This window comes from Neophocaena asiaeorientalis, unplaced genomic scaffold (assembly GCF_003031525.2).
Source record: "Neophocaena asiaeorientalis asiaeorientalis breed wild unplaced genomic scaffold, Neophocaena_asiaeorientalis_V1.1 scaffold212, whole genome shotgun sequence".
Lineage (NCBI taxonomy): Eukaryota > Metazoa > Chordata > Mammalia > Artiodactyla > Phocoenidae > Neophocaena > Neophocaena asiaeorientalis.
Window position 1 is genome coordinate 1682346 of NW_020174046.1, and position 25216 is coordinate 1707561.

Below are 25216 nucleotides of genomic sequence, written 5' to 3' on the forward strand. Positions count from 1 at the left end.
GTTTTCCACATTAATTAACTCTCTGTGGAACTGGAATTCTCTTCCCAAGTTGCTCCTACAAAACCAACCACCAGGAAGCTTGAAATAACCATTTCACTTGCATAATAGAAAAATACAATAAAAAGCCAGAACAAACACATTGCCAAATATTTCTAAATGTCTTAAATAAAGTGATACTTAACACATTTGAGTTTAAGGAGAATAGCTAATATAATCTTCCTAACAACCTCAATGACACTGTATTTCTTTTCCTGCTTTTGCTCATCCTTACCTTTTATTTTTCTAGGTGAGAAATGCCAAGTGTGGGCCAATTGAAGGAATTATTTTTAAGTAGATGTTATTTCCAAGAATTTATAATGAGATGACCACTTTTATTTCTTAAAGCCAAACAGCTCAGTGATAGATAGGAACAATTCAGCCCTAACTTATCAAATAGAGAGAGGCAGATTCACTCTGTACACAAGGTTATTTGCTTTCTCTATTTTATGAGCATTGCCACTCTCTTTAAAATTGAGCTTATAAATAATATATAAGTAGAAATCTATCAGATGTTGCTTGTTTACTTGTATAATACTGATAATTCAAGATTTATATCTTGTATTTTAACTGACAGAATCTGATTAAATCATAGACTTACTGAATATAATTTTTCAATTCTATAGATTTGGCTAAAAAATTAAAGTTATAGAGACTGAATAGATTTACTGGTTGAAATAAAGTGCCATAGTGGAAATATGAAAGTGGTTTCAAAGAATAATAAATACGATTCCCAATCCTAGCAAAGCCAATTACCAACTGTATATCAGGAGTCAGGTTCCCTAATCTTCAAGAGACCGCAGTTTCCTTATCTCTAAAACTGGGATACTAATCATATCTACCTCATGGGATAGAGCTTAAAAAAAGCTTGATAATATTTTAATAGAATATTGAGTGGGATTTTTCACATGTCCTGGAATTGGTCATTCTTGTCCAAAGTTCAGATGAATAAGGTACTCAAAAGTCTACTTTCTTAAACAAATCCACCAATGCTCACTAAGGAAGAGGTAGAATGGATTCTACCACCACCAGCAATCACAACTTCTTTGGCTATATAAGAACAGGCTGGAGAAGAGGAATTAGTCATATTCTGCATTGTAAAATGTATAGTGTTTGAGATGAGTAGGTTCTTTTCACCCCTTCCTCTGTGGAAGAAGGGTGGGTGACCTCCCTCTCCACCAAGTCACTTTGGGGAGGACTTCAGTAAAATCACTCCTAGAAACCAGGGCTTTCTACAGTCACAGGAGCTCTTTGGCTGTACATGCGAAATATCTGCTGACCCACTCTGATTCTGCAATAACTACAGGCCTTGGGAGAGTTGATGATGTGCCTCCAAATTTAAAGATATCGGTATCTGCTTAATGTCTGGATTTAAAGAAAGCATCAGGCCATGAAGTGAGAAGCAACTGTAATTTAGCATATATAGAAAGAAAGTCCTATTGACCTCTACCCCATCTCAGTATTCCCAGAAAACAAAAAAGAAAACATCATTCATGGTTTCTCTCCTTCTACCTGAAAAAGCACAAAGACCAGAGGAAGAGGGAGGGGTTGTAAACCTGCTCAGGAGACTTAGTCCAGGCACAGAAACTGCCTACTTCGGGTGTGTGTTGGGGGCTCGGGGCAAATAAAATTGTCTTCTGGCTGCCTTCTCTGCATAGATCTTAACCTTGGAGGTGGGAAGGTTAAGCTGAACATCACCCAAGGAAACAATGAGCCACATCAGCAGAAACCAAAAACAGAAATGAGAAACATTATAGTATAAGTAAAGCCAGATGATTTAACAAAAATCATTCAAAACCTTCATTTGTTAAGCAGTAATCCATTTCAATATTTTAAGTGATGAGGACAGGAAATTGAAAGGAAAGAAGAGTGTGGGGAGACAAGTACTTGGGTTAATCCAGCAACGAAGTGGTAGACGCTTTCACTGCAAACTGCATGACATCCAAGTGCCAGACAAATCTACCTTACATATTCATGTGTTGAATGTTTGTGATGTGACTATTCAGAGAACTAACAATTACTAGTTCCTCAATGCCACAACTAGACAGTTTATGTTTGTTTCCATACTATTATTACTACTTAATGCTTACTATAAACCAGGCATTTTGCTAAGTGCTTTAGTTATATCATTTTATTTTTTTACTATCCTCATTTTTAAAGACAAGAAAACTAATACTTGGGGAGGATAAGAAAGCTGTCCAAGATTACACAGTTCTTAAGAGCTGACCCAGGAATCAAACTCATATAACTCAAAAAGTCCATGTCCTTAACCAATGTGTGTCCTGCCGCCCAATTTTTCTTCTTAACTGCCAAAATTAACCCTTCTCAGGATCAGACCTGATTTAGTACATGATGACTGTCTCATCTTTGTTCATGTTATTCCTTCTACCTGAAATGTCATCTCCTCTTCTCCTGTACCGTACAAATCTTAGCCATTACTCAAAGCTCATCTTAAGCCCCATTGGTCTTTTAGGAGTACATATAACGCGCAAAAGTTATATGTAGAAAGTGGGATGAGGTACACACACACACACACAAATGTATATGGAAAATATATTGGACTGATTTTACAAAAATAAAACATTTTCAGTTGTTTACTTTCATGTTAAGTTACATTTTCCCATCATCTTAAGTCCTTTTCCATCTTACTATTTTCTTCTATGTAATTTTGAAATTTCTGATGTTCACTAACAAATTTCTGATTAACTGGCTTTATGAATGTTTGCTTCTGTTTGCAGGAAATTTCTTTTATAGTTTCTCATTATTCAGAAAACTTTATAGACAAGGTTATAATTTATGAAATGAGAGATCATTCTGGAACAAGAGACCAAATGGATTTTTAACTACTTCATCAAAACCATCCATAAGTAAAACAAAATATAAGACAACCTTTGTAGTTGTTTCTAGCAATTAATTTTTTTCCCTTTAGTGGTGATGAAATATAAAGGATATAATCTCCTTGTTTCATTTCTTTAGAATTCTTTTCTCGTGAATATGACTCACTATCCAAAGTCCCCAAATATGATTGTGTCAATTGACTTTATTTGTTAGTATCTCCTGATTTTCCCCCATCCTTGAAACAGAGCAATTGATGATGAAAAACTCCAGAATTAAAATAACTGTAGTCAAAATCCTGCTCCATCGCTGTTCCAACATCACTCACGTCTGTGATCTTGGACCAAATTCTCTTACCCTTGTTTTTCTATCTCAAAAATGGGGGTAATCTTACTTAACTCATTTAGGTTGTTAGGAGGTTTACTGAAACAATATGAAGTGTCTAGTAGATTGTTTATCGTATGAGTAAGGGCTTACTGTTTATTGAATCCAGAATAGCTCTAGCTCTCAGATACTTTCATCAATTTGCTCTTTAGATATATGCTTGCATTCATTAGTCACCAGTTACTTTATGCCTTGATTCCTTAAGGCTTAGATCATAGAATATTTGAGTCACACAACAAAAATACAGCCCAGCTAACACTTTTTCAGTGGTTGCAAAGCATTGTAGAAACACTTCTTATAGATAATCTTATTTAATCAGCACGATAATCCTAAGTAAAAAATGGCAGAGGCTGCTAATAAACACAAAAAAATCCTTCTCCCTTTCTTTCCAATCAAATGTCTTCCCAGATAGACTTTATTTTCCAGACTCCTTGCAGTTAGATATGACCATGTGGTAAAGTTCTTGCAAAGGGACTTTGAGTGGAAGTCATGTATGCAATCTCAGATATATAGGGTTTTCCTCCTTCACAATACCTTTTACTTTCATTTTCACAGGAACTCAGACATGGCAACTACTCCACTTCCGTCATGCATACGACAACATCACTCTAGGAATTGGCAGGATAACCTAATGGAGGATGTCTTTGTCCCTGAATCACTGTGTGGGGTTACAGTCACCATGATGCCTCACATCATTCACCTCAGAACTATGTAATAAACTATATCATTAAGCCACTGTATTTTGATATCTTTTTAATTACATTAACTTGACTTTATCCTAATAATACAAACAGTATTAGCTTTATTTTACAGATGTAGAAACTGATCCCCAATGTGTTTATGTAAATTGTCTAAAGGTTACAAAGATAGTAATTGGTTGGGTTAAGATTTGAAACTTAGCTAACTTCTATACTATTTTCCCCTGGTAGTCATGTTCACTGAGAATGAGTACTCAATATTTGACTGTGCCAAGTCTTACATACTTTGGAAACAGGGAGGGGGAGGCATTCTTGGTTTTCCTAAATTGTATGCTTTTACATTATCTTTGAAGTTTAGACATTTGGAAGTGGTAGGGCATATGAATTGAAATTTTACAACAGAATATATTCATTATAATATAAAAATTAAAATTTCTGGAATGCCACTACTTTCAGAGAAAACAAGATCCAGACAGCAGATCTTAAAGTGGTGAAGGGAAATTTTATTCCAGAACTATTGGAATAGGGGAAAAGAGACCTTAGTGTAGAACTGAACTTGATTTCAAGGAAATAAAGACAAACAGAGCTGTATAACCAAGGAGTGGGGTGTGGGCTGTGGATGGAAAATTACCAAGAGAAAACATCAGAGGTAGGGGGATTCTGGCTAAACTGACTTGAGAGGGTTCTTGCTGAAGGCAGGCCAGGGTGATAAGATATCAAGGGTAGGGGATGAGGAATTTGATCCGATATCAATGGTGAGGGATTTCCGCAAACTGATCCAACAAAATTCTTGCTAAAACTGTACTAAGTGAGCCAAGGACAGAGCCCAAGTGTGAAGCCTGGTCAAAAAGAGGATTCAGAAGAGCCTGAATAAAGTTTGTCTGAAGAGAGGCTTTATCACTGCGAATCAAGTACTTTACCCATATATTATTAATATCCCCACTTTATGGTAGGGAAAATAAGGCTCAAACAGGTTACACACACTGTCACATTTACAGCAAGAGACTGAGAAGAGTTTCCCATCAAGTCAATTTTATTCCAAAGCCTGTGGTTTTTCTACCATGAAATGGTGCCTCTCAATGGCCAGGGACAACCAAACATTTGTGTGTGTGTGTGTGTGTGTGTGTGTGTGTGTGTGTGTGTCCTGTTTATATGGATGTTCCAAGTAGAGGAATATACTACCAGTTCAGATCCAAAGTTTACTTTCATTCATTTGTATTCTACATTTTGTCTTAGAGAATCCTCTCAATCCATGGACTGATTTACATTATAACTTGAAGGCAGAAATTATGAGACCTAATCCTAGAATTTTGCATCTTATTTGTGAATATACATTAACCCTTGTGTCTAGTTGTATGATGAAAAGATTAGTAGATTGAGAATAAACAATGAAAATGCATTTTTCCCACTACCTGAGTAGCCAAAAATGTGTAGATTATAGAAGGAGTAGAAAAAATAAAACAAACATCAAAAGATAGAGTTCTAGATAAATATATGCAACAATATGAGTTATTTTGTATGACCAGTACTTAAACATGTATGTTTCTTTTTTCATAGCTCAAGAAGCATCTAGGGAGACCCCTTTTCTGGACTCTGTAGAGAGTAGAAAGCAAATATAATGTTCTTAGATGGATTGGCTTTACACTACAGTTTAATCAAAGGCAATGAAACTCAGGTGTAAAACTAACAGGCAACATCCATAACAACAAAATAAATTGTTGCAAAAATCAATGCAGCCTCTGATTAACTATAGATGTAAGTCTTCCTTTTAGGGGCATGTTGTAGAGAACAATTTTGCTTAGAGGTTAAAAGATAAGTCTGGAATCACCCTTTCTGACTTTGAATCCTGGCCCTGGCTCTCCAGAGGACCTTGGCAAGTTATTTAATTTCTCTCAATTTCTTTATTTTTAAAGTAAAATCGTTCCAAGAACTTAGCAAGATGATATTGATAAAAGGCCTATACCTTGTGCATAGTCAACAATAAATATTAGTTGTTGTACCACTTACGGTGCTCCATCCAGTCTTTTCCTCATATATGGTCTTTCTAGTCTTTTTAACTCAGCTTGGGTGGAGATAATGGCTTCTCAACTAAAAACAATCCTATATTTAGATTCTCCTTTGTTATTTAAAATTTCCCCTTTCACCTCCCTTTTAAGTAGCCATGAGCTTTTTTTAAGAATAAGCTTTTTCTCCCTTAAGGTATTATTTTCCATTATTCTGAAAGGACATATTGTTTGTTGCAGTTATTTATGGCATTGGAAAAGACTTCAGGTTGGAAAAACTGAAAAATTTCCTAGGCCATGGTTTATATTCTGATTAAATTTATACTCATTAAGTTTTAAATGAGCAGGGGCTGCTCATTTACAAGCAATGGTGAAAAATAAAATGGATTCTGCTGACATCACAAAAAGAGAGGCAGTCAGACAGCATCCTGAACCTGATAAGGCCTCTAGATCCAACTATCAATATATGAGAAGGATGAGGACAGAGGAACACATCAAATGACACCATGAAGATACAATCTGCAAAATCCAGAGAGAGGACACTCTAGAGAATACATGACATGGCTTCTTCAACAAATAAATTACAGGACAAAAGAAAGACATGGATGGAGATCTACAGTTTAAAAGGCACATAACATGTGTTAATCATTCACAATGTATGGACTTCATTTGAATTCTGGTTAAAATAAGCACACTGCCCAAAAATACAATATTTGTGAGACAAATAGAAATTGAATAATACCTGGATATTTGATGATAGTAAGGTATTATTAGGTTTTTAATGGTATGAAAATAGTAATGAGTTTATATTAAAGAATTCTATTATTTTAGAGATATATACTAAAATATATGGATAAATTTATATGAACGTGTGATTTGCTTAAATTGAGTATGTAGTGAGGAGAAAAATAAGTGAGGGATAGATGAAACATGACTGGCTATGAGTTAACCATTGTTAAAACTTGGCGATGAATACATGGGCGTTCATTGTACAATTTTGTTTACTTTTGTGTATGTTTGAAGTTTTCCATAGTAAAAAGATTTTTTAAAGAAATAACTTCTGATCTTATAATAATGTAACATAAAAAAGGTAAAAATTATTTCAAATTTAGAAGATTCTCTGGTATGCTTAATTACAATTTTAAGACATGTTTGAGGATGACCAATCTAAAATATTCTATGCTGATATTTTGAAGGCTACAATTATAAAGTGTCATATTTTTCTGATTTTCTTCCAATATTCCTGGGTGTCAGGTATGGAACAGTGATGGGAGTGGTCACTTTTCTATAGCTCCCAGGACATTATTGATATGTATCAATAGAAACTATCAATGCACAATAGAGTTACGTGGTTTAGTATGTTACTTTTCTATTTTATTTCAACAATATATTCAGTTGCTGAAATGCATTCTGAAACCAAAAATAAATTATATGATAATTATTAATCGTTTTGAACTACCTTCAAGTACTAAAATTTTTTCTGGAGAAACAGAATAGAGATGAGATTTAATAGAACTTAGCCAAAAATACTTTCTATAAGATACATCTTGGAGCAGATTTTGAAAACAAGACACAAATTCATGAAAAGGAAAAGTTGAAGAATTATATATATATATATATATATATATATATATATATATACACACACACACACACACACAAATTTATATATAAAATATATTTAAGTTACTGCTTAAAATATGAAGTTTTTTATAACGCTAAAATTAATTATTATAATTTTATGGAATATATTAACTTTGTTTCTAATTAAAATTTGAGAAGAATTCAGAAATTTTCTTATTATCCAGACATGTATAAATCAGTTTCTTAACACTGCTCTAACAAATTGCCACAAACTTAGTAGATTGAAACAACATATATTAATTATCTTATAGTTCTGGAGGTCAGAAGTCCAAAGTGGGTCCCTTTGGGCTAAAATCCAGGTGTCAACACAGCTGTGTTCCTTTCTGGAGCTCTAAGGAGGACTGTGATTTCTTGTCTTTTCCAGCTTCTAGAAGCTGCTGGTTTTCTTTGGCCCATGGCTCCCTTACATTTTTAAAGCTGCCAATGGCCAATTGAGTCTTTTGCACGTAGTATCACTCTGACACAAACTCTTTTGTTTCCCTCTTACGAGTTTAAGGACATCTGTAATTAATTGGGCCTACCAGGATAAACCAGAATAATCTTTCTATTTTAAGGTCAGCTGATTAGAAAACTTCATTCTGTTTACTAACTTAATTCTTCTTTGAACCTAACATATTCACAGGTTCCAGGAATAAAAACGCAGATGTGGACATCTTGGGATGGAGGCCATTATTCTGCCCACCACATAGCCCAACTAAACTCCATAAGATTTAAGGCTTTCTTCATAGATGCTTCTTTTTCACAAATAGTTTACATTGCTATTTTACTGGTAAAAAAATATACGGCTGCTTAAAATTAGTAGTGCTGAGTTCTTTCAGGTGACTCAAATAAAAAGATCTATAAAAGCCATTTTGAATGCATATCCAAACCCTCAAGAAATGTTTACTGATGTTTTCGAGTGAAACATCTATAGCTTCAAATCACTGAAGAAAGTGCAGTGGAATTCCCTTACCTCAGCAGCATTTGTTTATGACTTAAGCATAATGTATGATGCAGTTTTTGAGCTGTGTGATTTATCCAAACATCTAAAAGAAAGACATAACATTGCCAGAAGCCTATTCTAGAGTGTCAAAGCAGATTCAGGTCTTTGCATCAATGGCTGACAATCCTGGATCTTTTGCTGAAGAGGCTGTCAGAGCTTTTCAGAACTTGCTCTTTTAACAAAATTCACTACACACGATAAAATGTCTTAAAAGAAGTGATGGAGAAATTCCCATTAGTCCTCAAGATAAAAAGACCAAAATTCTACACAACTGCATTCTTTAAAAATGTTATTTTTTTCTAAGTATCTGTATGCAAAATCATAAGCTATGTCATGGATTAACACATCTTCTGAAAACTATTTTGATTCCTGAACCAAGATGGGTACACCTAGACTCCTGCCCACTTTCTTATTTAGACATGGTTTTCGTTAACCCTTTCATTTTTAGATTCAACAGTCATAACAACTGCTTTCTGAAATATATTTCTTATGTGGGCCTAATGATCTACTCCTAAAGTATTTGCATTTCAGTGGTAACTCTTACAGGTCATTTGATGAAGTACAATATAGAAACACATTGTATGTTTAGCTAAACCCACGTTAAACATTCAGTATACGGGTAAGATACAAAGTAGTATAGTGGATATTCCACTGAAATTAGAAGTCTTCTCCACCATTGAGTCTTGTCAACTATTTCAGTGTACCAATGTCCATTCTGTTTACTTTTCCTGTTTCATTCCAGAGAAATCTATCTGACTCATATTCCAAATATACTGTTCAACTATGCATAGTTGTACTAGCTATTGAATAAAGACAAATTAAGAAAATTATCATTTAATGTAATATATTTGAACTAACTCAAACTTTTGGCTCAATAGTTCTGTCAATGACACCACAATTCTCTCAGTTACTGGGGTGCAAGACATCTGTTTCCCATCTGTCCACCTCTTCTTCCCATCTTTACCCCGTCTACAAAACTAATAAAAAATGATGATCATTGCCATCTCTATTCTAGATCCAAAGTTTTATATTCTCTCTATTGCTTACAATATTTCAAGGTAGATATTATTATTCCTTTTCAACAGATGGGAAAGTGAGGATCAAGAAGGTAAGGTGACTTGCCCAAGGCCATATCACTAGGATGCATTGGACCTAAGATTCAAATATACCATGCCTGTTTTGTTCAAAGGAAAAGCCAGATCCACTGAACAGTGATGCCTCTCATCAGTCGAGTCGTATCAATTGTCTCTGTAAAGTTGTCTATATTGGTTCCTTCCTCTCTGGTCAGATTTTTTCCCTTGCCCAGACCTTTATCACGTCTTATTTCAATTCCTGAAATAGCTTCTCAACTGAGTTCTGTATTTCTAATATTTCAATCCTTAAAAGTCAGATTAAACCACTTTGATCATGTCCATTCCTTTCTCAGAAACCTCCAACGGTGCCACATTGCCTAGAGGTGGGTTTTCCAGCAGGCGGATCACAGACCTTTGCCAGATGGATTATAAAACCACATTACCACATTCTTTGCAGGCCTCTCCACTACTGTTGACTCACACATTTGAAATGCACAGGGAGGGCTGCCATGCCAGTCACTTACTTGCATTTCAAATGCCCCAGATTAAAGAGAATATGAATGATTAGAAGTGAAGAGGGACATGATTTCAGCATGTCCCTCTTCACTGGCATGTTCCATTCATTTGGGGGAGTTGGCTAGAAACCGCACAGACTGAAAGACCAAAGGCTGCCTGCAAACTCCTAATTCTTCCCTTGATCCTTGTGGTATTCTGACAGAACTTCCGTTTATCAGAATATCTGATGCTTTTCTCAACTTCTTTCCTTGAACAAATACTTAAAAATATGAGACTGCCCAATTCAAAATGCATGTCCCCCCAAATCTCAGAGATGTCAATCTATAAGATACAATGCAAACTCCTTAGCCTGTATTCGAAGCTTCTTATAAATTGGCACCATCTCCCATTTAGTTTTATTTTTGCTGCTTTTTCGACATTCACCCTTGACTCTAGTGATCCCTGGCTACTGGCTACAACCTCACCATCATTATCATGCATTCACGCTGTGACATTTATTCAAAGCATCTCTTCTGCGTAATTTGTCATCTGCATTGTTCTGTATTTACCTGAATGTTAAACAACTTTCTCTGCTTAACTACAGGTATAAAATAGAGAATTAAAACTTCCAGTGAGGTATTGGCCCAAATAACCTCTGTAGTCGAATCCTGAGAATACGAGTATCTAATATGAATAGGGAGGTGTCTAGGTGAATATTGTCCAGAAGCGTCACTCTCCACTGAGAATAGCTGGAGCACACCTTGTTCATGAACTCAGTGATGCAATTCCAGAATTATAGAGCTTAAAATTTTTTAGGGATAATTTTATCCAACCTTCTCACTAAACTGACACATGTTATAATTCTTTGTGCTGATAGTTCTTGTGTATACATGTGTGTGTGCTTGTGTGTGTGTGTATGTGTGATCCCTCCCTTAAGGGAGGAAATGTGCCTTAAACATTTTTGTATTTCCTAATGGTAGACATTTAATTATTCGATATATGATATATTGACCGAATGACAAATTCAAGGTAACATAGGTGACTACACATTACCAGAATTTATTTAAAGTTCTAAATCTAATTTAAGAAGGAATTGTGGACACAATTAAACGTGAAAGTGGTCAAGAAGGAAAACTGTGCAGGGAAATTAATCTCACATTTTCTCCAAAAATATCTGGCCATAAGAAATATATGAAAGAAAGCATATGAACAATGAGTTAAAAAAAATTTTTTTTTCACTAAGTCATTTTTTTCTGAGGTAGGACATTAGGTAAAATCACAGAATAAAATCAAAATAAAACAGTAAGTGTACCGTTTTAGAAAAATTTCAAGTATAGTACAGAACCTAGGGAAACAGATTAAAAAATAGTCATTTTATAAAGTGTGAAATTATAACAAAGCCACACACTAAAAATTCTAGAAACCATTATCTATAATTTTCACTAAAATGCTTATTTTGAACAAATAGTTGCTATTTTAAGGTGAATTAATTAGGCACTATATTTGTTTTCTTTGGATGTACAACTACAGTCAAACCACGTGTAAAGCTTGCTAAAGCTTAGTAATTTTTTTCAACAGCGCTTCAGGCTCTATATTAATGCCAAATACACACATACCAAAAATATCCACCTCTACTTCAAGTTTTAAGTCTCTAAAAAGGGTATAATTGTACTTCACTCAAGAGTTTGTTAAATAAACACTAAAAATTTGATTGCCAAATGTATTATCTTAGAAAGAAAAAGAAACTTATATTTTAAAGACAGAGTTCCTAATATTGGAAATTAATCAACATGTAATTATGCATCTTCTATCAGCGAGTCCTAAATATGGGTCATGGGGTAGTAGTTACCCTCCGTCTCAGCTATGCTGCAAGGAATTCAGGAACGTGTCTATTTTGTGCTTGGGTAGAGGAGCCAAGAAGAGAGCAGGCCACCTCCCCCAAGGCCAGATGGGCAATTGCTATGGGAGTCACCAGGAAAAGTGAAGGTGATTATATCCTTGGCAATCTTACAAGTTGAGTTCCCATTTCCTCCGTCCATACAATGGTTAGACTCTAACGCTTGGTGGCCTTTTTGTTCAGACATTCCTAATTTCATGGAACAATAGGTACAGTGGTATTGCCTGACCTGAGGAGTTTCAATAGTGTAAATCTGGGAATCTATGTAAATTTTCCAGTTCTTTTTAAAGATCAAATGCGATCATTAGTATGGCAAATTAAGGTTGGTTTGTTGGCTTGTTAACAAAGCGCCACACTTGAAAATTCCAATACCTTGCCTATATTGGCCATGCCTGGTGGAGTGCTAGTGAGTAGAGATACATTTATTCTGCAACAGGTGGGAATTTGCCCACCACAACTACAATACACACATAAAATGTAACTTACAGAATGTTCTATAATGAATTTCTTCTTGCTCTAGACACCTCTCCCCTCCCCTACCATTTTCACTGTTTAATAGAAAGAAACTGAAACTATTACTTGAGGGTTTATACAAGAACCCCCCACAACCCAGCCGCCTTGAGATAAACAAGGTCTTTTTTGAGAAACTTGTTATATTTTAAAGTTTCTTTACCCTTTCCTCTCCTCTCTTTGCTTCTCCTCTGGTGGCCTCCAGATAGCACAGGGAAGACTCATGTCATCTTACTGTGGAAAGGAAAGAATACCTTTTTTCTATGTGGTCCTTCTCTACAGGCTCTTACTGATCTCCACTGAAGATGTCATTTTCTGGACTGGTCTGTGGTTGTCATCCAACAGAAATTATGGAAATTCTCTCTGTATTGACTGGTGTAATTATGGCTCCTGGAAAACTCAGCTGTTCCATCTGTGTTGAGATCCATGAAACTCAACTAAGTCTTCATTTGGCCAATGATTTTGGAGTGTCCACCTCAGATCATTTGTTATGGGACTCACTTGCCCCACATGGTGGCTTCCTCTTGGCTGACACACTCAGATACTCTCTGACACTCCTATAGCATCCCATGACAACCTCTGAATCTCCTTCATGACCTTTGGAGGTCATGGGAACTGCCACCATTTTTGATTTAGGCTCACATATTGGTACAGTACCTCTCAAATTAAAGTTTTCTCATTCCACGGTCTTGAGGTCAGAAGAACTAGTTCTGCAATTACCCCAAACATTCTTGTTGTTTAACAGACTTCACTTAAGTGGGTGAAGGAACCCATAACAAGACATTCATGGCTAATTGGTTCATATTCTCTCTCTCTCTCTCTCTCTCTCTCTCTCTCTCTCTCTCCCTCTCTCTCTCTCCCTCCCTCATAGTTAAAAAAAAATAGAGGTCCACTATGCCCTTCCTCTCAGGGAAGGATATTCTTTGTATTGTTTTTATTATTATTTTCTTTACGTTCTTCACCTTTGTCGTAAAGGGAAAAAAGCCTGCAGGAAAAGTAGTTTGCTGAAAAGGAAAATTATATTAGGAAATATTTCAAAAATATTACCTTCATTAAACATATCTGGGGAATTACAAGTAGTTTGGTATAGTGACCAATTAATTCCTAAAGGCATAGACACTTGAAATGGGAAATAATGTACTTGGGCTACTTTAGCTGATATTACAAATCAGGAAAATAGCCTTAGAGTGATACATTATCTTGATTTAGGGAGATAGTTTAGTGGTCAAGAAAAAGATCTCTGAATTCATGTTTTCTGGGCTCAAAATCTATATCCACTGCCTACTTACTGTGTGCCCTTGGGAAATTTATGTCACGTCTTTTTATGCTTTAGTTTCCTCATCTATAAAAGAGCAAGAGTGCCAGTATCTACTTTGAATGGCTGTTGAGATAATTCATTGTTTGTATATAAAAAATCAGAAGAATGTTTGGTATACTGAAAACACTCAAAAAAGGTTAGATATATTAACATTGACATGTTGAAAATAAAACCTCTTATTTTCTTATCTGGTGAGAAAATCCATCATGACCCATGGGGAATGTGTATGAAATTTTAGCCATTTTTATTTTAGCGGAATAAGAACAAATAAGCATTATGCTGAATCTCATTATTTAATCGTGCAACCTAGAATGACAAGGCTTAGTCAAATCAGTGTTAGATTTTAGATAATCAGCATATGTATTTATTTGCCTGAAAAGGCAGCAATCAACACAATCCTTTCATTTTCTCCTTCTTTCACTTGAAAATAAAATTTTCCCTCTGATGTGCATTCACAACTTCCTTAAAGTTCATGGAAACCTTGGGGTCAAGCCAAAAGGCAAAATTTGGCCCCAAGGGACATTAGGCAAGCTGCCACGACAATTTGTTCACATTTAATCATGTAGGACAACTTGAACAACTATTATTATTAAATAGTTTGTTCCCTAGATGCTACTATAAAAGGTGAGGTCCCCTGAAGTCGTCAACTATAAATTGACATTTTCCATTGGCACTTGCCATCTACCTCTACAAGGATTAAATCATGTGCAGCTGCAGCTGCTGACTTTCAACACCCCCTAAAAGGAGTTCAGGTTGAGAGCAGAAATGAGGCACTCTGTGTTCTGGGAAAAACTGGCAGAACAGGTTTTCAGATAGTTAGATATTTTCAAGAGCCTATTTTGTGAACCCAATTCTTATATCTCCTCATATCTAGAAAAGCACTAAAATCCTTCATGGTGATGTCTGCTCCTCGTGACTAGCAGTAACCCATACGAGACTAGAAGAAACCTTCTGTAAAAAAATATGTGCTCAATTGCATGTACTCCCCCTTCACCAAAATCACATATATACTGACCTTCCCCTCTGCCTCTTTGGAGCAGTTTCTCAGAACTATCTGGGATGCTGTCTCCCAGCCTGAAGTCCTCATTTTGCCCCCACTAAAACTTAACTCACAAGTCTCATGTTGTGCATGATTTTAAGTCGATAAAGTTATCCTACAAATTATGTTTTAATAAAGATCTGAATTTGACTTGACTCATCCATGATTATATTTTAATTTCTCTTTACTACTCCATTTTCTACATGGATTTGGTTTTAAAATTAGACAATTTTTTGCATCAGTAAACTGTAAGAAATTGTTGTGACAATTTTTACAAGCATGTTGGTCTCTGAAAAATTGAGAAATGTTTTTAATGAAATGTCATTATAGAAAAAAATTTAATGGCCACTCAAAAGTGAACATGGGAAAATGTGATGAGAAACTCTTATGATGTTCATAGTTAAAGAAAGACAATTAAATGATGTAATTTAGTTTAAAATGTTTAATATAATAGTGATAGGAGAATTAAAAGCTAACAAAAAAGGTTAAAACAAATTAAAGGTTAAAGGTATTTTGAACTTAGAAAACTAGGCAAGTATGATACTTGAATTATCTGTAACAAAATTCAGCAAGCTAGAGCACTCCAACTGTAAAAAGTAAAAGGCATTAAGACATGTGAAGCCAAACTTTAAACTTGTAATTGCTGTAAAAACCTGCATTATTTCTATAGACTGGATGATTTGCTGAATAAAAGATTTACTGGCAAGAAGTAGCCTCATACACACTTAAAGATGTTTTAGCATGATGAAGTTCTTTCATTCGCACAGAGAGTAAGGAAATTCTCAGATTTGGCACAGCAGGTTTAGAGTGGGATGCTCCCAAAGTGAACTTTCTTGTCTCTGAATCACTTTTTTCTTTCCTGTCATATTTGTAAGTGCCACTATAAGCCTTTGGGAAAGCTCTGTATTTCCTTATATGAATACTGAAAATGTCTGCATATAAATGACATAAAGATTATTGCTTTAATCTTTGAGCAGGAAATCAGACTCTTCCTACGAATAAAATTGGTAATGCATTAAAAGTCATAATATAGCTCTATGCTTAGTAGAAATAACCACATGTGAAGTGTTTTTGAATGACTGAATGAATGAGGAAAAATATTAATTATAGAGTTATAAAATATAATATAAAAATGCAGAAACATCAAAATGAAGCTACTTCATTTAGAAGATCTAAAAGTAACTTTAAAAAATTGGGACTCTAGACAAGCCTCTTAGATAGCCTAAGCCACCAGAGGGCAGACAGCAGAAGCAAAAAAAACTACAATCCTGCAGCCTGTGGAAAAAAATCCACATTCACAGAAAGATAGACAAGACGAAAAAGCAGAAGGTCATGTACCACATGAAAGAACAAGATAAAACCGCAGAAAAACAACTAAATGAAGTGGAGATAGGAAACCTTTCAGAAAAAGAATTCAGAATAATGATAGTGAAGATGATCCAGGACCTCGGAAAAAGAATGGAGGCAAAGATCAAGAAGATACAAGAAATGTTTAACAAAGACCTAGAAGAATTAAAGAACAAACAGAGATGAACAGTACAATAACTGAAATGAAAACTACAGTAGAAGGAATCAATAGCAGAATAACTGAGGCAGAAGAATGGATAAGTGGCCTAGAAAACAGAATGGTGGAATTCACTGCTTTGGGACAGAATAAAGAAAAAAGAATGAAAAGACATGAAGACAGCCTAAGAGATGTCTGGGACAACATTAAAGGCAACAACATTCACATTATAGGGGTCCTAGAAGGAGAAGAGAGAAAGGACCTGAGAAAATATTTGAAGAGATTATAGTCGAAAAATTCCCAAACATGGGGAAGGAAATAGCCACCAAAGTCCAGGAAGCTCAGAGAGTCCCATTCAGGATAACCCAAGGAGAAACATGGCAAGACACATAGTAATCAAATTGACAAAAGTTAAAGACAAAAAATAATTATTGAGAGCAGCAAGGGAAAAATGACAAACAACATACAAGGGAACTCCCATAAGGTTAACAGCTGATTTCTCAGCAGAAACTCTACAAGCCAGAAGGGAGTGACATGAAATATTTAAAGTGATGAAAGGGAAGAACCTACAACTAAGATGACTCTACCTGGCAAAGATCGTATTCAGATTCGATGGAGAAATCAAAAGGTTTACAGACAAGCAAAAGCTAAGAGAATTCAGCACCACCAAACCAACTCTACAACAAATGCTAAAGGAACTTCTCTAAGTGGGAAACACAAAAGAAGAAAAGGACCTACAAAAACAAACACAAAACAATTAAGAAAATAGTAACATACATATTGATAATTATCATAAACATGAATGGATTAAATGCTCCAACCAAAAGACACAGACTGGCTGAATGAATAAAAAAAGAGGACCCATATATATGCTGTCTACAAGAAGCCCACTTCAGACCTAGGGACACATACAGACTGAAAGTGAGGGGATGGAAAAAGATATTCCATGCAAAAGGAAATCAAAAGAATGCTGGAGTAGCAATACTCATATCAGATAAAATAGACTTTACTAGAAAGAATGTTACAAGAGACAAGGAAGGACACTACATGATGTTCAAGTGTTCAATCCAAGAAGAAGATATAACAATTATAAATAGGCATCATAGGAGCACCTCAATACATAAGACAACTGCTAATAGCTATAAAAGAGGAAATCGACAGTGACACAATAATCGTGGGGACTTTAACACCTCACTTACATCAATGGACAGATCACCCAAACACAAAATTAATAAGGAAACACAAGCTTTAAGTGATACAATAGACCAGATAGATTTAATTGATATTTATAGGACATTCCATGCGAAAACAGCAGATTACACTTTCTTCTCAAGTGTGCACAGAACATTCTCCAGGATAGATCACATCTTGGGTCACAAATCAAGCCTCAGTAAATTTAAGAAAATTGAAATCATATCAAGCATCTTTTCTGACCACAACACTGTGAGATTAGAAATCAATCACAGGGAAAACAAACATAAAAAACACAAACACATGGAGACTGAACAATATGTTACTAAATAACCAAGACATCACTGAAGAAATTAAAAAGGAAATCAAAAAATACGTAGAGACAAATGACAATGAAAACACAGTGATCCAAAACCTATGGGATGCAGCAAAAGCAGGGAAGAGGGAAGTTTATAGTAATACAAACCTACCTCAAGAAACAAGAAAAATCTCAAGTAAACAATCTAATCTTACACCTAAAGGAACTAGAGAAAGAAGAAAAAACAAAACCCAAAGTAAGTACAAGGAAAGAAATCATAAAGATCACAGCAGAAACAAATGAAATAGAAACAAAGAAAACAATAGCAAAGGTCAATAAAACTAAAGCCTGGTTCTTTGGGAGGATAAAGAAAATTGATAAACAATTAGCCAGACTCATCAAGAAAAAGAGGGAGAAGACTCAAATCAATAAAATTAGAAATGGAAAAGGAGAAGTTAAAACAGACACCACAGAGGTACAAAGCATCCTGAGAGAATACTACAAGCAACTCTATGCCAAAAAAATGGACAATCTGGAAGAAATGGGCAAATTCTTAGAAAGACATCCCCTTCCAAGACTGAACCAGGAAGAAATAGAAAATATGAACAGACCAATCACAAGTAATGAAACTGTGATTAAAAATCTTCCAACAAAAAAAGTCCAGGACCAGAGGGCTTCATAGGTGAATTCTATCAAACATTTAGAGAAGAGCTAACACCCATCCTTCTCAAACTCTTCAAAAAAATTGCAGAGGAAGGAACACTCCCAAACTCATTCTACAATGCCACCATCACCCTGATACCAAAACCAAACAAAGATACTACAAAAAGAGAAAATTACAGACCAATATCACTGATGAATATAGATGCAAAAATCCTCAACAAAATACTAGCAAACAGAATCCAACAGCACATTAAAAGGATCATACACCATGATCAAGTAGGACTTATCCCAGGGATGCAAGGATTCTTCAATATACATAAATCAATCAATGTGATACACTATATAAACAAATTGAAGAATAAAAGCCATATGATCATCTCAATAGATGCAGAGAAAGCTTTTGACAAAATTCAACACCCATGTAGGATAAAAACTCTCCAGAAAGTGGGCATAGAGGGAAATTACCTCAACATATTAAAGGCCATATATGACAAACCTACAGCAAACATCATTCTCAATGGTGAAAAACTGAAAGCATTTCCTCTAAAATCAGGAACAAGACAAGGATGTCCACTCTCACCACTATTATTCAACATAGTTTTGGAAGTCCTAGCCACAGCAATCAGAGAAGAAAAAGAAATAAAAGAAATACAAATTGGAAAAGAAGAAGTAAAACTGCCACTGTTTGCAGATGATATGATACTATACATAGGGAATCCTAAAGATGCCACCAGAAAACTACTAGAGCTAATCAGTGAATTTGGTAAAGTTGCAGGAACGAGCAGCTAGGCCCGTGAGCCACAACTACTGAGCCTGTGCGTCTGGAGCCTGTGCTCTGCAACAAGAGGGGCTGCGATAGTGAGAGGTTCGTGCATCGTGTTGAAGAGTGGCCCCCACTTGCCACAACTAGAGAAAGCCCTCGCACAGAAACGAAGACCCAAAACAGCAAAAATAAATTAATTAATTAATAAATTCCTACCTCCAACATCTTCTTTAAAAAAAAAAAAAAACTACAATGAGGTATCACCTCACACCAGTCAGAATGGGCATCATCAGAAAATCTACAAACAACAAATGCTGGAGAGGGTGTGGAGAAAAGGGAACACTCTTGCACTGCTGGTGGGAATGTAAATTGATATAGCTACTATGGAGAACAATATGGAGGTTCCTTAAAAAACTAAAAATAGAATTACCATATGACCCAGCAATCCCACTACTGGGCATATACCCAGAGAAAACCACAATTCAAAGAGACATATGCACCACAATGTTCATTGCAGCACTATTTACAATAGCCAGGTCATGGAAGCAACCTAAATGCCCATCAACAGACGAATAGATAAAGAAGATGTGGTACATATATATATATGATGGAATATTACTCAGTCATATAAAGGAACGAAAATGGGTCATTTGCAGAGACATGGATGAATCTAGAGACTGTCATACAGAGTGAATTAAGTCAGAAAGGGAAAAACAAATACCGTATATTAATGTGTATATTTGGAACCTAGAAAAATGATACAGATGAACCAGTTTGCAGGGCAGAAATTGAGACGCAGATGTAGAGAACAAATTTATGGACACCAAAGAGGGAAGGTGGAGGGTAGAGTGGTGGTGGTGTGAAGAATTGGGAGATTGGGATTGACATATATACCCTAATATGTATAAAATGGATAACTAATAGGAACCTGCTGTATAAAAAAATAAATAAAATAAAATTCAAAATATAAAAAATAAATAAATACTTAAGCAGAGATAAGAGAAACTTTATTTGGTAAGGAAAACTTTTTTATTTTTCAAATTAGAATTGCTAAGTAACTAATTTGTGAATTAAAAATCACTCACATTTGTCTGAATGTACATTATTCAGTTTAATTTAAAAATGAAAATCAATTTGATATAATTCCATAACTAGTGGGTTAAAAAAAAATTGGGACTCTGGAAATAAGAATTTTTTTTTTTTTTTTTTTTTTTGGGGGAAGAATAGCTATCTATTTTACATTTGGTAGTGTATATATGTCAATGCCACTCTCTCTCCTCGTCAGCTTACCCTTCCCCCTCCCCGTGTCCTCAAGTCCATTGTCTACGTCTGCGTCTTCATTCCTGTCCTGCCCCTAGGTTCAGAAGAATTTTTTGATACTTGCCATTCACCATGAAAATGTTACACGCTACACTACTGAATGAAACAGAATGGGCCAGTGAGGCACCTTGTTTTTAAAATGACTTAAGACAAAATTTTGATTGATTTCTTAGTGTCTGTAATATCCTGATCGCTTGCCTACACTTTCAAAGTAGTCTGGGCACTCATCAAAATGTGAGACCATCAGAGTTTAGTAAACTGGAAACATCTACATGTTTTTCCAGCTACTGTCCTACCACTTCGCTACTCCTACTCCCAAAAAACTAGTAAAAATGCATTAAGTAAAATTAATGCTCATATCAGACATTTTACACCAGTTACAATTTTTACTTCTAATTGTCCATGTTTGCTCCTCTGTAAATTTACATATTTTCAAACCCCAACACATAGCAATTTATATGTCAGTCATATACTTTCTTCTAAAAGCACCCACTCTTGTATAACTTCTTTCTCATGCTATCAACAGTAATTTCCAAAGAATCTTAGGACAGAGGAAGATATAAATTTTGAAAGACACATACATGTAAAGGTAACAATGCCAACTAGAAACATCATTCTAAAAGAAGTTGAGGAATGAAAAAACATAGAAAAGGACTTAGCTCAAAAATCATTTCTCTTAGTAACATTATTTTTTTTAGAAATTGTACATTAATAGTTTATAATTTGATGCAATATCAGACAAGATTTTAAATTTCCAGCATGAAGTACTAATAGAATAAATCTCATACAGCAAAAAATATTTACCATCAGTACAACTTTTCAAATAACAGACTAAAAGGAAGATGCAGAATAAAGGTGTAGACAAAACAATAAAATAATTTGGTTATGCCACATTTCTTTACATTCAAATCAGAAAAGGGTAATTAAAAGAGTAATGAAATATGAAGGAAAACACACTTCTAACATTTTCTTCTAATTTGAAATAATTTTTCTAACGTTCATTCAATTTATGTGAAAAAGTCACTATATACATTCTCTACACAAATAAACTTGCCTGTTATCCCAAAGTGATCATTTTTAAGCATGTAAAAGTTAATATTTTTTAATGTTTCTTAAAATCCTTTGATCAAAGCAGTCAAAACCACGAAGAATTATTTCATTGGCCAGTCACTCTAACCTTACTTTATACATTACAGCTTGGGATAACCAATCAAAATGCAAAATATTAGCGAGGTCATATAGTAGTATGACAAAACACATACTATATTTCACAGATTACGAAAGACATTAAAATTCTGATATCCCATTCATAAGGAAAAGGTTGTAATGAGAATAGAAAATGGCACAACATTAATTCATTGTGTGACAAAGAATATAATGAGAATGGGAAATAGTACAAACATAACTCATGCTTGTTACAGTTTTAAGATTGTAATGTCATGGTTCATATCACATACTTAGCAAGAAGGTGGTAGTCAATGTGTTGCAATATTCAATGACTATTCTGAATTTAGTAAGAGCATTATTTTGAATACATACATATATATGTATCTATACAAACACACAATATTTTAATATGTGTATTTTCAGGATTGGGTATATTTAAAAATTAAACAATGCTGCTAAAAAGTTTTATTTGAAAAGATAGCATGTGTATGATTAAAATATGAAGAGCATTATCATAAATCCACTGGACAAGTGAAAATATGAAACTAAAATGTGCTATTGGATACATTCAAGTTAATATTTTAAAATGGAATAAAATCTATTGGTAAGCAATCGCTTTCAATCATTTTATAAAGCAATGCATGATTTTATAAAATATTCAACTATTACATTGCAAAGTCAGGAATATTTGTAGCGTGGTTACAAGTCTTCACCCAATAATCAGTGCTGCTCTTTGACTTTCTTAAGAACAGATATGGTCTCTAGAACTACAGGAGGTGATATTCTAGGAACTGTGGAACACTGGGAAAGCAAAGCTGGTGTTTTGTAATAAAAATATAATCTTTAATAGTAGCAAAAAAAGACTAATGAGCACTTTTTAAAATTTTTATTGAAGTATAGTTGATTTACAATGTTGTGTTGATTTCTGCTGTATGGCAAAGTGATTCAGTTATACACATATATCAGATTCTTTTCCATTAAGCTTTATCACAGGATATTGAATATAGTTCCCTGTGCAGTGCAGTAGGACTTTGTTTTTAATCTATCCTATATGCAATATATAATAGTTTACATCTGTTAATCCCAAACTCCCAATCCTTCCCTCCGCCACACTGCTTCCCCTAATGAGCACTTGTGGCCAGGAAGATGTTTCCAAAAAAGTCTAAAATGTTGCTCTAAAGCAATTTTAAGATAAAAATGACAGCTCCGGGCTTCCCTGGTGGCGCAGTGGTTGAGAGTCCGCCTGCCGATGCAGGGGACACGGGTTCGTGCCCCGGTCCGCGAAGATCCCACATGTCGCGGAGCGGTTGGGCCCGTGGGCCATGACCGCTGGGCCTGCGCATCCGGAGCCTGTCTCCTAAGCAGGAGAGGTCACAACAGTAAGAGGCCCACGTACCGCAAAAAAAAAAAAAAAAAAAAATGGCAGCTCCATTTCATCAACTTTAAATTATCCACCCTAGGAGGAGGGCATATGGTGGATCACCACAAACATTTTGTGTGTCTGTGTGTGTACTTAAAAATGCATTCCTATTTCTCCCCAGTTGATTCTACTTTTTAATTACATAAGCAGTAGTTAATATTAAGATTTAGATTTAAACTTATTTGCATTTCTTAAATAAATATCCAATAACATGCTGGGATGTGGGGTCAGATTTAATTAACCCAGGATTTAAAAATTGACATGAATTATCCCAAAAATAGATAACCCACACATTTTTAATTGAGTAGTTGGCATGGGAATATTCCACTTTTAAACATCTTTAGTTCATGGGGAAAGATGAATGTAAAAAGAAGTTTTGTAAAATGAATAATTACCTCTATTAAAAATGTGTTCAGTGGGAAAGAAGTGCTAGTTCCATTACTGAATCAAAATTCACACCTGAGATGCTTAAAACCACATTAACGATTTTTTGAAAATATAGTTAAAAAATGTTTTTATTTAATTTTACAAAATGTGAAGTTCTGATAGCTTTCAAGATTTCAGTGATTATTTAGTACATTGAAATATTTAAAATAATGTCTTTATTATACAAATTAGATTTCTTTATGATATATGAAAATAACATGGAAACAATTTATTAACTATAAGTGAGAATATTACTTAATTAGGTGGTAAAACTGTGATTTTGTGAAACTAACTAGTACTGATCTAAAGGGGATAATGTCTTAATAGATTTTAGAAGACTTTAGAATTCAGGGAGTTTATTATTTAAAACTCATTGTGTATCCAGTGGATGGTCAGACTTTCTTCTTAACAACTCATTCTATGGCACAGAAAACCCATATCTAGATTAATTGTCCCCCCCGACAAAGATTGTGGTTTTGAAGAAATTGAAGGAAAACGGCAGAATATTATGTTATAGGGGCTTCCTATAATTATCTTAAAGTTCAAACAGATTCCAAAAAGTAAGATGATTCCAATATTTAACATATTCCTTGGAAAATTAATTATTTGGTCTAAAAAAATTTTAATGTAGTATTTTCACCTGAATTTTTCAATTTATTTAAACTAAAAAAGAAAAAGTCCACCTTTAAAATTTTCTTAAATTTTTTTTTTTTAAAAAAGAAAAATATATTAAAGTTAATTGTGTGCTGAATTTAAACAACGATGACTAGATCAGGAAAGTCAAAGGACAATTTTGAAGTATATTTACAAAGCTTAAAAATAAACATCCTTCTTGGGCTTCCCTGGTGGCGCAGTGGTTGAGAGTCCACCTGCCGATGCAGGAGACGCGGGTTCGTGCCCCGGTCCGGGAGGATCCTACGTGCCGCGGAGCGGCTGGGCCCGTGAGCCATGGCCGCTGAGCCTGCACATCCAGAGCCTGTGCTCCACAACTGGAGAGGCCACAACAATGAGAGGCCCGCGTACCACAAAAAAAAAAATAAAAAACATCCTTTTTAAAATTTACCAAATGTGTGTTTTGAATTTGCTGTAGACAATTGGACAATTGCTTTGTATTGTAATATATACCTAAGATTTTTATTCTCGTTTTCCTCATTTTTTCCAAATAAATGTTTCAAGATATGTTAATTTAATGCAGAAAATAATGTGATGCTTTTTTTTTAAATTTAATTTTATTTTATTTTTTGTGGTAGCGGGCCTCTCACTGTTGTGGCCTCTCCCGTTGCGGATCACAGGCTCCGGACGCGCAGGCTCAGCGGCCATGGCTCACGGGCCCAGCCGCCCAGCGGCATGTGGGATCTTCCCAGACCGGGGCACGAACCCGTGTCCCCTGCATCGGCAGGCGGACTCTCAACCACTGCGCCACCAGGGAAGCCCTGTGATGCTTTCTTAAGCATGGAATATTGTGCTATAGTTTATGCACACTAGCAGCTTTATGTATCTAACGTGACTTTGGCTCTGTAACTTTTAATGCACCAATTAAGATGTTCAAA